At 46.4% G+C, this 15,990-nt stretch overlaps 1 long non-coding RNA gene across 1 annotated transcript; it reads left to right on the top strand.

The window, feature by feature from the left end:
- Positions 1–2,726: 2,726 nt before the first annotated feature.
- Positions 2,727–14,186, top strand: LOC116830851 (uncharacterized). Its single transcript, XR_004375087.2, has 3 exons — positions 2,727–2,854; positions 12,960–13,030; positions 14,025–14,186. It is a non-coding gene; the product is annotated as an uncharacterized LOC116830851 (long non-coding RNA).
- The last annotated feature ends 1,804 nt before the right edge of the window (positions 14,187–15,990 follow it).

Below are 15,990 nucleotides of genomic sequence, written 5' to 3'. Positions count from 1 at the left end.
AGAGGCTGGGCACCCACTGGAGGGGAACTGGGCACAACACAGTCCAGGGCTGAATAAACCTAGGGGCAGAATCCTCCTCTCACTCTAGGAAATGGGGATTCTGTCCAAAGTCAGGGACTGGGGTCCCACTGGAGTGATCAGTGTAGGAGCCCTGAGTCCCCACGACTGAATCACCATGGAGATTGAATTCCTCTCAGAACTGAGGCACAGTGGTGGGATTCCACTGAGCAGGGAATGCAGGGGTGAGGAAGGGGCTATGGGTGCCAGGGGAGACTAAAGATTTAAAAGTGCCAGATCCCCAGCTGGCGTCAATCATCTATAGCTCCATTGGAATCAAAGGGCCAGATACCCTTTGGGTGTAAATCAGCGTTACTCTATCGGAGTCAGTAAGCCAGCTCCTCAGCTGGTGTAAATCAGCATTGCACTCTCAGAGTCAAAGGGGCCAGCTGGTGTAAATCAGTGTCACCCTATTGGAGTCTATGCTCCACATCTTGCAAAAGTGTAAATCAGCATCGCCCCTGCTAAGGATCCGGCCCTTGTTGTCAGTGGAAGCGCCATTGCTGAAGACATACTAATTTGGTTTTTACGTAACGCCCAGCCCTGCCAGAAATAACCCTATCCATTTCCCTGAGGCGGTGTTTTTTTCTCCCTACTATATTTATTCTCTTATCTCCGCCTGTGGTCGCCGTTTGAGGTGAGAAAGTTTTCTGCTCAGTGGCAGGAAATTTGCAGCCAAACGCGCGGCGTAGCAAAAGTCCCAGAGCGGAGAGTGAACGGTGCCCCCACTGCTCAGCGCCGGCTCGCTGTTATCTGCACAGCGGAGACACTCGGCGGGGACAGGACCCTGCAGGCACATGCATGAAAACCAGCACCATTATCTGCACAGGGCCACTGCAGCAACTGACGCACGGTGGCAGTTTAGTTTTATCTTGATGATTGCGCACCAGTCCCCTCCCCTGTGCACTGCCAAAGGTCACTGAGGCATTGCTTACCTATGCCGCCTCGACTGGCACCAGGAACTGGCTTTCAAATGGCAGCTACTGAGAAACGGGCACGCAGAATTCCTGCCCTGCGTTAAATGAGAAGTGAACTCCAGCGGGGCAAGTTGGGCAGTTCCTGGAGACGTCCAAGACTCACACGGAATCTGGTTCATTTGTCCATGATTTCTATAGCCTGGGGCTAAACACAGGGGCCACGTCCTTGCTGGTGTAAATCAGCATTGACACAAATTGAGCAATGTTGATTTACGCCAGCTGAGGCTCTGGCTGTGGACTACAGTGGAGCTATGGCTGATTTACCCCACTGCAGATCTGGCCCATTGATTCAATGTAGAGGTGTTTTTTTACACGCAGCTGGGGATCTGGCCCATTGACACCAATGAGACTATGGCTGATTTACCCCAGCTGAGGATGTGACCTATTGACTCCAATGAGGCTATGGCTGATTTACACTACCTGGCATCCATGCTGCCAAGGCCCCCCAGGACTGAGACAGGAGCTCAGTCTCCAGGGCCTGTTCAGCCCTTGGCTTCTCTGAGGAGGTTGCGAACAGCTGGCTTTGGGCTTGATCAAAGGCCATTGGGGTCAGTGGGATTCTGTCCATTGACTCTGGCCCGTCCTGCCCGCCATGGGCCTGCACTGAGTCTCCTGGTTAATTTCACATGGGGTCACTGGGGGAACGCACCCTGCAGGTACAAACCTCGGTCTCCCATTCACACTGCAATCCCAGGGGCAGCTGTTCTGACCCAAGCTGTGACATGGGCATTAGGCTGATCCATTCTATCACACACTCCCCAGGGCACAGATCACCCCAGAGACACCCCCACCCCACCCCGAGAAGGGCACAGACTGCTATTGCCTGTAAGGGGAGTGGAGTGGGGGGAGGGCGATCAATCATCCCCTAATTAATTTTCTGGAATTCAGCTCAAGTACATTAATAAAGGAGGTCATTGCCCATCGACCGGCCGGCACTTCCACTGCGGGGAGAATTCCTGGGTGCTAAGGCCACTGGGGTGTATTCCAGGCTCTCAGAGGGCAGCTCTCATTGACTGGCATGGGCATTACGCCCTGGCTGGAGAGAGCAGGATATGACCCCAGGCAGTGTCTGTTTTAATTGTCTCCTCTCCTAGCTCCTTTGCCTTCATGCCTCTTGCCCCACTTCCCTCTGCCCTGATCCTGCTACCATTGCAGGCTCCAATTCATTTGCCCCCATGATACAGAGATCCAGGCATTCTGAGCAGGGCTGAAATCACTACCCTTACCACAGGGAAGGAGCGGGCCCAATGGGCCCAATTCTGATCTTGTATGCACAGATAGGGCCTGATTCTGATTGCACAGCAGCTTTTCTCATGTGCAGGGGACTGGATTTTCACTGGTAAACGTGGTATTAAGAATCAAGCATATGGGACCAGATCCTCATAGGGTATAAATGGGCATAACCCCCCACCCCCAAGCTTCAATGGAGTGACAGTAATTTACACCAGCTGCAGATCTGACCCTTTGAAGGGCACAAGGGTGTACCCACAATCCCCCACCCCTGTGACATCCTGGTGGCAGAGCTCCAATACGTGTCCCGGGTGCCCTGCTCTCACCACATGCTCCATCCCTTTCGGGCATTTCCTGCAGTCACAACTATTGACAGGCTAAAGATTTTCCATGACACAAGAGGAAGTTTGCTTGCACGGGCTGGGTGTGTAGTACATGCCTGTCAGCCGGCAAGGTCACAAGCTGGGGTTTGGAGGAGGAGGACAGAGAGAGATTGATATGGAGCTGCAGGAGGCACAGACCTGCTCAGTGCCTCCGGCTCCTGGGGCCAGAGTGGCTGTGAAGTGGCACCTTGGAGAGGTTCCAGCGAGGTAAATAACATTTTGAGCTTATGCCTCTCTGCTCCTTTTGCTTCTCTCCCCTACCTGGATCTCCTCAGAAAGCAGAGCCAGGCCCTGCCACCCCACAGCCTGGGAAAAACCTGCCGGGGTGAGGACAGGGAGATTGTCCAGCCTGGCAGCTATGTAGACCCAGAAACATCTTGTTCCCAGGAATGGTAGGGAGTGCTGGCCTGTGGTGTGACCCAGGCTCTCCAGCCCCACTGGTGTCAGAAGCACCACGGGGGATATCCCTCGTGGTTCGATTCTGGGGCCATCTGCATAGAGGGCTGGGACACCGGCGCTGAGGGGCTGTCCCTGTCTAGCACTGCCCCTGCCCAGTCCCAGGTAGAATGGCTGCAGGGCACCTAAGCCGGATGTTGCTGACTACATCCGCTGCTTCATGACTGTGAGCCGATTCCGGTCTCCCCACCCCACCCGTCCTGTGGCTGGGTTGTTCTGCTCCAGCATGGAAGGTGTGGCTGAGGTGCAGCTGTTCTCAGGCTATTCCCAGCTTCAGCAATGGGCAGCTGGACATACATTAGAGCAGCCACACTGAGGGCCAGATTGGTGCCAGCCACAGGGCCTACAAAAGACTGAAATATAAAATCCGACGGGTAATTTCACATGTGGTGGAAGATCACAGAGAAAAGCCTGTTGCCTTTGTGTCTAGCTCTATGCAGAATGTAGCTTTGCTCAGGTTGACATGAATGCTCCGAGTTTAGTCTGGGGAGCTAAAAAGTGTGTAACTGCTCTGTGGATAGGAAGCGATTTCCTTTGGTCACAGACTTTCAGCCTCCAGTTTCAATGAACAACCCGCAGAGCGCAGCTCGGACGATGGCTGCAGCTTGGTTACAGATGGGCAGGGTTCTTGGGTGCTCACTGGTCGGAGATCAAGTTTGAAAGCACCAGCTGCCAGCCCAGCACTGCAGAACAGGCTGCTGCTGGAGCTAGCGGATGGAAGGCCAGCTTTCCCAAGCGATTTAGGCCCCTAAAGATGCAAATGGGTGCCTGTGGGATTGCCAAAAGCCCCAAAGCAGGATAGGCGCCTAAGTCCCATTAAAACCCTTTGTAGGGTTCACCAGTTGTGCACTTTAAATCCACCTTTGGCCCCCAGGCTGGGCCTGGGCTGAGGGCAGCTGGGCCGGAGCAGAGAGTCTAGACTAGGCCATATTGCATTGGCATAGAAGCACGAGGCAGAAGGGTGAAGGTTACCAGTGCAGTATGACCATGCTCTGACTGCAGTTGTTATTGCTACATGGGACAGACGAGATAAAAAGCAGGAGCTTCCCTCCCTAGGGCTCTGCAGACCGGGCCATTGCACGGAGCAATTCTATAGCCTAGACATGACAACCTGTGCCCATCTACCTTAGCAGAACCCCTTCCTTCTCCAAGCCTTAGGAGCTGCAGAGCTCCCTCCCTCCCGTGAAACCTCCTGGGTATATTGGGAGCAAACCCCATCCCTTTCTGACCCTCTGTCAGCCCGCCTGTCCCATCTGTGCATGGCTCGCTCTGCACGGGCATCGAGTATCAGAGAGGTAGCCGTGTTAGTCTGGATCTGTAAAAGCAGCAAAGAGTCTTGTGGTACCTTATAGACTAACAGACATATTGGAGCATGAGCTTTCATGGGTGAATACCCACTTCATTGGATGCATCCAACGAAGTGGGTATTCACCCACGAAAGCTCATGCTCCAATGCATCTGTTAGTCTATAAGGTGCCACAAGATTCTTTGCTGATTCTGCACGGGCATGTGCAACCTGGGCCTCCGGCGCTATCCGCGCTGGAGTTGAGTGAAAAAGCCTGTGCCAAACACACTGGGTATGAGCAGCATGGAGAGAGAAGGGAGCAGTCGGGAGGTCTGATCCCAGGCTGGGCGCCTGGGGCTTCCTGCAATGTGAATGAGGGAACAAGATAGATCTACCCCTGCCGCCCTCAGACAAGTTAGTTAGGCCTGGCAGTTAGCAGCTAACCCCCAGTCCAGGCAGCAGTTAAAGCAGACTGGAGTGGGAGGGGGAGTTCCTGCCCCATCAGCCCAAGGAGGAGGGGAGAGTGGAGGCCTAGGGAGAGGACAGGGAGCTGTGTTCCCCTTCACCCCTGTATTTAGGGATCTAAATAAGTGGCCATGTGGTCAGAGGTGCTACAGCCCCAACCGCCCCCACTGGCTTCTGTAACTGATTGCACACTCAGCGCTGGCGTTCGTTCGAGTCCATCCCCGCCAGAATAAAAGCCCAGGGGCCATGCACATGTGAGATGGTGTAAGGCAGACCCCCTGCACTCCACAGTCTCCCCTCAGACCTGATTGAGATTGTGTGTGAGGGCGCAGCGCTTCCACGCCAAGGAAACAGACAAAAGTGCAACTGAAAGCAGGGAGGGGGCTGCTCGGCCTTGCCCCCTCTGTCCCAGTTCTTCAGCACCAGCAAGTCCCTGGACCGGGGAAGATTGTGTTAGAGGGGATGAATCTAAGTGGGATAGGACCAAATCCATCCCTTGGGGTAACTTCCCTGAAGTCAGTGGAGTTACACTGGGGAGAGTTTTGTCTCAGGGAGTCTAATAACAAGATTAGCGATTGTTATTATTTCCTGTAGTGCCAAAAAAAACCCCATGAGAAATCCAGGGCCTGTTGTCCTAGGCACTGCGTGCACACATACACACCAAGAGACGGTCCCTGCCCTGAAGCGCCGGCACTCTAACTGGACAAGACAAAGGAAGCGTTGTTATCCCTACATGGGAAATGGAGGCCCGGAGAGACTTAGTGATTTGCCCTGGGTCACACAGAGAGTCTGGGGCAGAGCCAGGAACTGAACCCCAAGTCCGAGGGGAAGGTGTGTGTGTTACCCATTGTCACACCTTCTAGACTGACTTAAGACTTTCTCAAACTTGCTCTGCGTTCAGTCCAGTGTCTGTATTTCAATGTCTGCTGAAACGGGACAGATCCTGCTCTCACTGCCATGTGAACACAGAGTAAATCCAGATTAACTACATTGACGTCAATGGGGTTACTCCTGGTTTACACCAGGGCAAACAAGAACATGATCCACACTCTCTCGCTTCCGTGTCTAGCTCCCTGGAGCTCAGGGCCTTGTTTGAAGTTAAGAGAAAGTCTCAAACCACGTCTAACTCTGTGGAGTCCAACGAAGGTTTGTCTACACTACAAGTGCTATGGTGGCACTGCTGTACTTAGAGACACTTGCTTAGAAGGGGATTTTCCATCGCTATAGTAAATCCAGCCCCCTTGAGAGGCAGTAGTTAGACTAGCAGAAGAATTCTTCCTTCAACCTCCCAGTGTCTACACAGGAATTTAGGCTGGCTTAACTAGTTGCTCAGGGTGTGACTTTTTCAAATCCCTGAGCAATGTAGCTAGGTTGCCCTAACTTTTAGGTGTAGCCCAGGCCCTAGAGATGGAAATAATCTGTTATCTTCAATGCAGTCCCTTGGGGTCTGGTGCAGGCTTGTCTCCCACACTGGGCCAGATTCTTGGGGTCAATGGGTGAAGCTCCATGAAGCCATTGTAATAGGCCGTGGAGGCCCAGCTCCCTTCTGGCTCCTTATCTGTGGCCCTCCAGAATAGGGCTGAGACCTGCGCCTTACTCCCCGGGTGGCCTTGGGAAATCGTTTCACCTCCCTGCCTGTCTGTTTGCCATCACTGTATATGAAGACACAGGCCCTGCCCCTAAGAGTGCACATGCTAAATAGCCAGCAACAGATGAAGGGCGAGAGGAAGGGGATGTAACGTTCAAGCAAAGTGATTGCAGTCTTGTGAAATCGAGCTATCTGTGTTTGTATGTATGCCCATCCATCACCATCATAGCTGTACGACAGATGTTGTAATCCATCTTTCTTTCTTCCCTCCTAAGGGACAACACACACCAGAGTGGAAGAGTGGTAAAACAATGACACAGCACCCATGGGCCAAACTCGGATCTGGTGGAAGTAGCTTCAGTGGGGTTTGCATGTAAAGGACAGCAGAATTTGCCTCTGTGGGACAGATACTGAGCTAGTGTAAATCAGTGTCACTCTATTGATGTCAGTCAATTTGGATCAACTGGGAATCTGGCCCATTGATCCCAATGGAGCTGTGGCCAATTTAAACCATTTGGGGATCCATCCTTGTAAAATTAGTGCCATGTTCCAATGGAACGCAGCGTTAGTTCCTTCGAGGGAAGGCAGAGGCTGTTTTCTGCCCTAATGTTCTCACTGCATTGCTGCTATCTCTATCTGATCTGTTGCTGAATTGCCTTTTATGAAGAAACAGAAAACCGTCACAATTGGGCTCAAACTCTTTGATCTCTGCAATGCATGAAGCATCTTAGCCTGCCTGCTGTGTCATTCTCGTCCTTCTCACACACCCCTTTTCCTAATAAATGAAATAGTTAATGACAGCTGCAGAAATCACCAAACAAATCTTTCACTCCCACTTCCTTGGCTGGGTCTAAATATAGCAGCAGCTGCAGCCACTCTAATGAAATCCAGTGGGGTTGCCGGGGTGACGGCTGCTCACAAATCATCGTACCAACAAATCGAATCAGCAAAAATCCAAGACAGCACGACACAGGGCTCGGTGCAGCAGCCTGAAGCCCACTGACTTCAGTGGGAAAGGCTGCAGGATTGGGACCCTTTACTCAGCTCTTTCAAAGCTGGGATCTGGCAGTTTCTACACAGCCACAGGGCTGGTCTACACTATGGGGGAAAATCGATCTTAGATACGCAACTTCAGCTACGTGAATAACGTAGCTGAAGTTGAATATCTAAGATCGGATTACTCAACCGTCCTCACGGTGTAGGATCGATGTCCGCGGCTCCCCCGTCGATTCCGGAACTCCGTTGGGGTTGGTGGAGTTCCGGAATCGATATAAGCGTGCTTGGGGATCGATATATCGCGTCTAGATGAGACGCGATATATTGATCCCCGAGCAATTGATTTTAACCTGCCAATATGGCGGGTAGTCTAGACGTAGCCACAGTTCCAAATTTGGCTCTTAAGAACTTTGTCTGGCTGCAAGGAGACCAGGGAGCACAGTTAAAACATGGGCTGGTCCCATCGGATGCACATCACAGTTAGTTGTTGCCAGATCCCTTGACACGGTGGAAATGACCTTGGTAAGCTGGGCTTTAGCCTCAGTAAATGGGGTGGAGGTGAAAGTTCTAGCTCTGGGGAATATGAATGATTAATTCTATTAGTCCAGAAAATCAGGGCCGAAGGAAACTCCAAGAGCTGATGCTAAAAGTTGATCCTCACCAGACATGGAGGAGATACTTTTTTATTTGGGTCATAGAATCATGGAAGATTAGGGTTGGAAGAGACCTCAGGAGGTCATCTAGTCCAGCCCCCTGCTGGTTTGTTGGATACAACGACTGATGCGGCAGCTGCAATGGATGGAAGATCAGACCCAGTACCACGGAGGAAGGAGGTGATGGGGATACTCGCTCAGCGCAAGCACCCCATCAATGTGATACCAGACACCTCTGTGTTCTTGTGGAACCAGGGCGCAGTATCCAGCCTGACTCATGAAAGACACCCCCCTCCCCAGCCTCTGCTTAAACCAAAACCCATCAGAGGAAAAGAAAAAAAAGGCCTTGTGGAGAGCAATGAAAAGCTTTGGGAGACACACGTAGACCCCTCCTGACAAGGGTGACAAGATTAAGACATCTCCATTAGCATACAGAATGGAGAGCAGAGACAACTACCCTAGCCTCCTCTGCCTGAGAGATGGGACAGGAAGACATCTCAATTTACACACAGAATGGAGAACAGAGAACCGCACTGAACTCTGGGACCAGAAAAAGCAGGGAAACACTGCATCATGGGAATCTCTGCTCCAGATACTAATGAACCTATGCCTGCGCACACCCAGCTCAGCAGTTATCAGACCAATTCTAGTAATAAATTCTTTATTAATGGCCAAAACCAACTAAATCATCCCAGCCAGGGCTTTGTCAAGCCGGGCCTTAAAAACCTATAAGGACGGAGACTCCACCACCTCCCTAGGTAACCCATTCCAGTGCTTCACCACCCTCCTAGTGAAATAGTTTTTCCTAATATCCAACCTAGACCTCCCCCACTGCAACTTGAGACCATTGCTCCTTGTTCTGACATCTGCCACCACCGAGAACAAGCCGAGCTCCATCCTGACTTGTTTTTCATGTGATCAGTAGAGACGGATTCATGGGGAGGATCCCTGACTGGTGTAAATCAACATTGAAGTCAAGGGTTTGTACACCAGCCTGACCCATTAGAAGCGAAATGAGAGAAAAGCTCCCACCTTCTCATCAGGATCGTATACAACACTGAAGTTAGGGCTCAATCCTGAGAGAGTCAGGGCTTCCGTGACTTTAAAGGCAGGTGCCAGTGATTGACACGTGTTGAGATCGGGCCTTTAGAGTATTAAACAGAGAGGAGTTGATATTGCACAGCTATGGCTGCACAGTCATGCCTAAGCTATTCACGTAATGACTGATGGGTGTTAGTAACGCCACTGACCCCAAAGGATTTTGCAGCGGCAGTGTGCTTTGGGGATGCTGCTGTTTTTGCACGCCTGTGGGGGGTGGGCGTGCGGGTATTGATTCTTTGCAGCAGCAACTGCTCTGCCGCAGGAAGTGGCTCATGACAAACCCAAGCTGCAAGAAGTTTTTAACGATGCAAAGCCTGCAGAATTGGGGACAGATTTCCCCCCACCCACGCTTGCTCCCCTTTCCCCTCAGCTCTTTCTTCAAGCACGGCTGAGTGACAGAGTCACAGAACTTAGAAAGACAGGGAATAGATCCTCTGGGGTGAGTTTGTCAACCCACCAGAACCAATGGGTTTGTTCCCGCGCTCATCCAGTGCTTTGGTGGTTCTAGAGTTAAATTACTCTGAAGGGGAAAGTGTTTGCTGGAGAAAGAAAAAAAATTAGATCCTCAGCAGGTGTAAACTGACACAGCTCTGTGGAAATCCATAGGTGTTATGGGGTAGATGTATACACGGCCAGGCTGGTTTGTTACTGTGTACTTCAGTTACACACTTGGTAACGCCACCGAAATCAGTGGACCTGCACCCATTTATGCCAGCCAGGGATCTGGCCCATTGACTCCAATGGACTTATGATAATTTGAACCAGCCAGGGATCTGGCCCTAAATCTATCAGGGATTTTATAAAAAGGCAGTTCAGTTCCAGAAATGCTGATGTATCTTGCTCCTCAGAGCCTGATCCAACAACAAAACGAACAGACACCTAATCACAATGGCCCTAATTCTCCTCTTGCCTATTTTGGTGTAAAATGGGAGTAACTGGTGTAAAGCCAGAGTAATTTGCACCAATGAGAAGCTGGTGCAAGTGACTGAACGTCCAGGGCCTGATTTTGCCCTGCGTTCCACCACTTTTGCACTGGGGTAACACCATGGAATCCAGTGTAAAACTGGAGTCATATAATAGACTGCCAGACTCACACTGTATCTAGCTGCTCTCTGAGAGGCTCGGCTGGCAGCCCTTACTCATGTGAGCAAGCTCAATAAGTTGGACTTTGCTCTCACTTACACCAATGCAGGACAGGAGGGCCTGATTCTGAGCTTTGTTGGTGTAAAGCCAGATTGGCATGACTGGGTCAACTCCCCAGCTGGTGTAAATCGGCAGAGCCCCATTTAAATCAACAGAGCGACATGCGACAATGACATACATCAGCTGGGTATCTGGCCCACTGATGCCAACAGCCTTACTCTAGATTTATGCTAGTGTAACTGAGTTCACACATTGGACTCATTGACTTCAACTGGACTGAGTCCAGAATAAGAGTCCTTATTCTTATTTTGATAACAAGCTGCATGGGTGGTTGATTCACAAATGCAGTTCTCTGAATTTTTACTAGGTTTAGTAAAAACCTAATCTCAAACTTAGAAGTTTAAATTCATAATTTTGCTGGACACTAAAAATCACAGACACAATCAAGACACTGGATTTATGGCTCATTACAACAATCTGTAACCTCCTAAACCTGCTTTGTCCTAAAACTGCAGAGGTATCAACTACCCATCTCACCTTGAATGGTCTCTTACAAGGTGTTAACTATTTGTGCTAAACAATCTGTCTCACCTGGTATTTAGCTGTGACGCTCTGAGTACCTTTCCCAGCCCTGAAGAAGAACTCAGCATAAGCTCAAAAGTGTGGCCTTTTCACCAATAAAAGATATAAGCTCACTCTCCTTGTCTCTTTACTGTGATTAGATCATTTATACACCTGATCAACATTTTTCAGCTGAGTTTACCCCTCTTCCCCCATCAGAAAATACGGTTATGTTGAAATTAATGTCTTCCACGGGAAGATGTCCGTTCAGATGTGATTTTTTTGATTTGATAGAGCTGTTACTCTCCAAATTTTGTACTGATTTGGGTACCAGCCCATCAAAGCCAGTGGGTGTTTTGCCTGAGTAAGGACTGCACAACTATGTCTTGTTTACAATTCCTTTGTTTATTTATGCATTGAGGCTCTTGGTCCAGATTAGAGCTGGATAAATAATTTGTAACAATTTATTCAGTGATTTTTGCCTATTTTCTTGTTCACAGTTTTTCTGCAGATAGATGGTGAAATTCTCAGAGGTGCTTGTTAGCTGCAGTCTCATTCATGAGTGTCTTCAGCAAACAGATTGCAGGTGAAATGAGCATTGCAAAGATTCAAAAGGAGTAAAACTTGCACCCACCTATGTGAGGGATAATTAACCCTTAAGCACCAGGCTTATACATCGATGTCTCACTTCAGCCCTGCACAAAGGTGAGTTCCATACATTAGATGCCTATATAAACACCTGATCAACATTTTTCAGCTGAGTTTACCCCTCTTCCCCCATCAGAAAATATGGTTATGTTGAAATTAATGTCTTCCACGGGAAGATGTCAGTTCAGATGTGATTTTTTTGATTTTCTGATAGGGAAAATCAAAATGAAAGAATTCATTTTGAATCACCATTTCAAGATTAAATGAATTTTTCATTTTTGATATGTTGATTCAAACTGAAAAAAATTCATTTTGAAAGGTGGATTTGACTCAAATTTAGCTGCAACTTAATATGTAGCTTTGCTTCAGTTTTTGGAAACAAAATTTTTGGGGAGAGTTATTTTCAATTGTGGGGTGTTCAGGGTTATTTCCCCCCTTTGACCCTCTATTTTATTCCAACCTCACCCCCACCCCAAATATGGAGTAAAGGGTAAGAATGTGTATGAAAATGGGGGAAAGTCAATTTTTCACACCTTTTCTTTTTTACTATTTTCCATCTAGAAAAAAATTGGAAAACACTAAGAAAATAGGTTTCCTGCTACTTTTCATATTCTTACTATATCAAATTTTTCCAGTGGAAAAAAGGGTGAAAAATAAAAAAGGAAAAGAAAGTGGGAAAATATACCCCCAAATCTTCAAATTTGAAATGGAAATAAAAATCTTTCTATTTCCATAAACAGTAGTTTTGATTCTAAATGTAAATTCCTGTGGAAAACCCAAAATGTTTTCATTTGAAACAAATTTGAATGGTGATTTTTCCTGAAGAAAATTGTTTAGTTTTCTAGTTACATAGTTAAACCATGTTTATCCTTTCTGATCCCTTATTGGTTAGTTCAGAGTACATTACTAATCACAAAACCCTAAGTAATTCCTGATTTCTCTGTTATTGGATAGTTATATACACTTGGGGTGGATGCTTGAAAATTCAAGTGAAACTCATTTTGTAACTATTCGAGCTAGCAAAGCTCTAACATTTTAATGTTGTTCCTACGTTATAATAAGGGGACATTCATAAATAGTTTATAAAATTAAATAATTAATAGATTCCATAAGCATATTAGAGATATGAATAGCATGTGTTAGAGATGGCTGTAAGTATATCAGTCACTCTATATTACAAGCAATCTATAGAGCTAGAGTGAGCAAATGTTTGCATTAAAAGGTCAAATCTAAATGTCCTTTCAAAGTCATTAATAATTTTCAGTGCTAGTCACGTGGAGCATGCCCAGACCAAAAGAATTGCTTGCTTTTTTTCCTGTGCTCCACTCTGCGTCAGTGACACCTGAATTAGTGGTTTGCTCTAATTATCATCTAGAAATGCTGGAAACACATATTTTCTGTATTTATACCCTGTAGCTATGGCATTGCCTTTTTATGGACCGTCTGCAAGCTGGATCTGTTACAGTTTTCAAGTCAACACTGAAAAGGTTCGTGTTCAGTTGTGCAGTCCAAGTAGTTTAAGACCAAAATTCAGCTTTGGTTCAAAATAAGTGTTTTGCAAACCCCTGTATTAATAGCAACGTTCCCACGAGGCAAAAAGAACCCAAAACAAACCACTTCACTGAAAACAGGATATTTTTGCCTTAACTTTCCCCAGCAGTGTTTTCAACCAGCTTAAACAGCGTGATATGCTAGCTATGCCAAATGCACAGTGAAATCAGCGAAAAACTGATGTCCTCTTTTCGTGGTACAACAGAGTGAAAAGCAAAAATTAAATCAACAGACTAAAAGGTGAATAATGAACTGAATATTTTAAATGTCTGTAGTTGGAATAATGCAAGATCCTAGTAAGGAAATGGGCCAGATTTTCAGATGGTGTAACAAACCAGCTCCATTGATTTCCATAGAGTTATGTCAGTTTACACCAGCTGGGGCTCTGGCCCCAGAAATATTTAAACAGCTCGTTCTGTAAATGTCTGAGGGGACCTCTGAAACCTGGAATATTTGGAGTTCCACAAACCACTGGAAGTTAGGAGCTTGAATACCTTTGTGGATCCGGGCCCAGGTGAACAAAATTCACTTTGGAAATGAATTTCAGAGTTGGAGAGTTAATACAAACGTTAGGTGAGCTGAAATCTAGTTAACCAGAGTTTGGATAAGGTTTTACCTTATATGGGTTTGAATGTTACAGCGTCCTTTTCAACTGGGTTTGAAATGCAGATCAGCGCAGCCTTTTATTTCTTCGGGTGAATGGTGTATTTATGCATTATGTGATATTATTGTTATAACTTTGTTGAGCCTGAGTCTCATTTACACGAAGGCAACTTTACACTGCTCTTGCTGCATAAAGAGACCTTAAAGTGAGTGAAGAGCAACCCTGGTGTAAATAGGAATGAGGCCCATTAGTTGTGATCACTACATTTCTCCTGGTGCCTGAGAGCAACTGTAAAATAGATTTCGGTCTTGATGTCTCTCTTTCAGAACCTGAACCCGACCTGGGCTCGAAGAGCTACGTAGACTAGGGAGCTGGCGAGTTGATTCCAGTCACACTGGAATTCGGATTCCCTCTTCAAAGAGCAGTCTGAGACCAGATCTTCAGCTGGTATAAATTAGTGCAGCTTTATTAAAGTCAATGGAGATATATGGGTTCTGGCCTGAGATTTAGGTTTGATAATGCCTTCAGTGCTTCTCTGAAATGGGGACATAATGATGTTGGTGCTAACAAATGTGTGTGTTGATTTTATTCTTGGAAAAATTTGACTTTTATTGGTAAAAGTCAGTAAACATTGATTTCACTGCACACACACACACCAATGAAAAAATATTTTAACTGATAATAACAAAAACGAGCAGATAAGCAAAGTAAAGAAAATGCTGCTTGAAAACTTATTGGGCATATTTCATTTGTAAATGGTGACAGAGAAACAAGATGGGAAAGGTAATATTTTTTTATTAGACCAACTTCTGTTGGTGAAAGAGACAAAATATTTGCACTGTAAAAAAAGAAGAAATAGTATTTTTCAATTCACCTCCTACAAGTACCATAGTGCAATCTCCATTGTGAAAGTGCAACTTACAAATGTAGAATTATTTTTTGTTACATAACTGCACTCAAAAACAAAAAATGTAAAACTTCGGAGCCTACAAGTCCACTCAGTCCTACTTTTTGTTCAGCCAATTGCTAAGAGAAACAATTCTGTTTACATTTACAGGAGATAATGCTGCTCACTTCTTATTTACAATGTCACCTAAAAGAGAGAACAGGCATTTGCATGGCACTGTTGTAATATAAATTCAGCACTGTACACTACGTATTATGTGTTGTAATTGAAATCAATATATTTAAAAATGTAGAAAAACATCCAAAAATATTTATAATAAATATGAATTGGTATTCTATTATTAACAGTGCAATTAATTGTGACTATTTTTTAAGCTAGTTAATTTGTTTTGCATTAATCATGAGTTAACTGTGATTAATTGACAACCCTATTATAAACCTTTAGCTTTTTGAATCTCAACATCTACTGTCATAAATAATTATTATGTGACCCCCCCCATTGTCTGAATCCCCCATTATTTTCTGCAAATGTGAAAATTTTAAATTGATAAATCAGAAAAAATGCTTAGAAATGAGCATCGATGTTATCTGTCAAAATTATAAACAAAAAAAGGAATTCTGCCACAGCTAAATATTGAGTGTTGCCCTTAGTATTTTTTATTATTTGTATATCCATCTGATTCAGCATTTAACTCCTGATTTACATCACTCTGAATGAGAGGAGAATCAGCCCCATGATCAAAGTTCGGGTTGGGGTTAAGATTAGGATTATAGTTAGATGACTGTTATGCAGATAGCAAGACAAACGTTACCTGACTGTGTCGGTGTCTGTATGGGATCAACGGCTATTAAATCATCATCCAATAAAATGTACTAACAGGTACAGGAGAAAGGTCAGAGCATGGCCCGGGGAGGGAGAGTTTGCCTCCTATGTTACCAATAAGGTCTCAGCCTCTGTCCTCTAAGCACCTGACAGACTGGGATCTTTCTAAATCTTTGCCACAAATAAGCACCACAATTTCAAGGGTTTGAGGAGAATTTTGCCATCCATCCATCCACCCATCCATCCCATCTCATCCACCCATCCCACCCCATTCCATCTATCCCATTTCATGAGACAAGGTGGGGGAGGTAGGTCTTCTTGTAAGCTCAAAAGCTTGTCTCTCTCAACTACAGAAGTTGCTCCAATGAAAGGTATTACCTCACCCGCCTTGTCTCTCTAATATCTTGGGACCAACATGGCTACAACATCACTGCATATCCCATTTAATCTCATCCATCCTTCCCCCCACCCTCAGCCTATCCAGCAATTCATCCATCCATCTGTTCCACCCCATGTCATTTCATCCACCCATCCATTCCCAGTCCAGCTGATCATTCCATTTG

Source organism: Chelonoidis abingdonii, chromosome 4, assembly GCF_003597395.2.
Source record: "Chelonoidis abingdonii isolate Lonesome George chromosome 4, CheloAbing_2.0, whole genome shotgun sequence".
Classification (NCBI taxonomy): domain Eukaryota; kingdom Metazoa; phylum Chordata; order Testudines; family Testudinidae; genus Chelonoidis; species Chelonoidis abingdonii.
The sequence above is the reverse complement of the archived record's forward strand: the minus strand, read 5'-3'. Positions and strand labels throughout refer to the sequence as shown.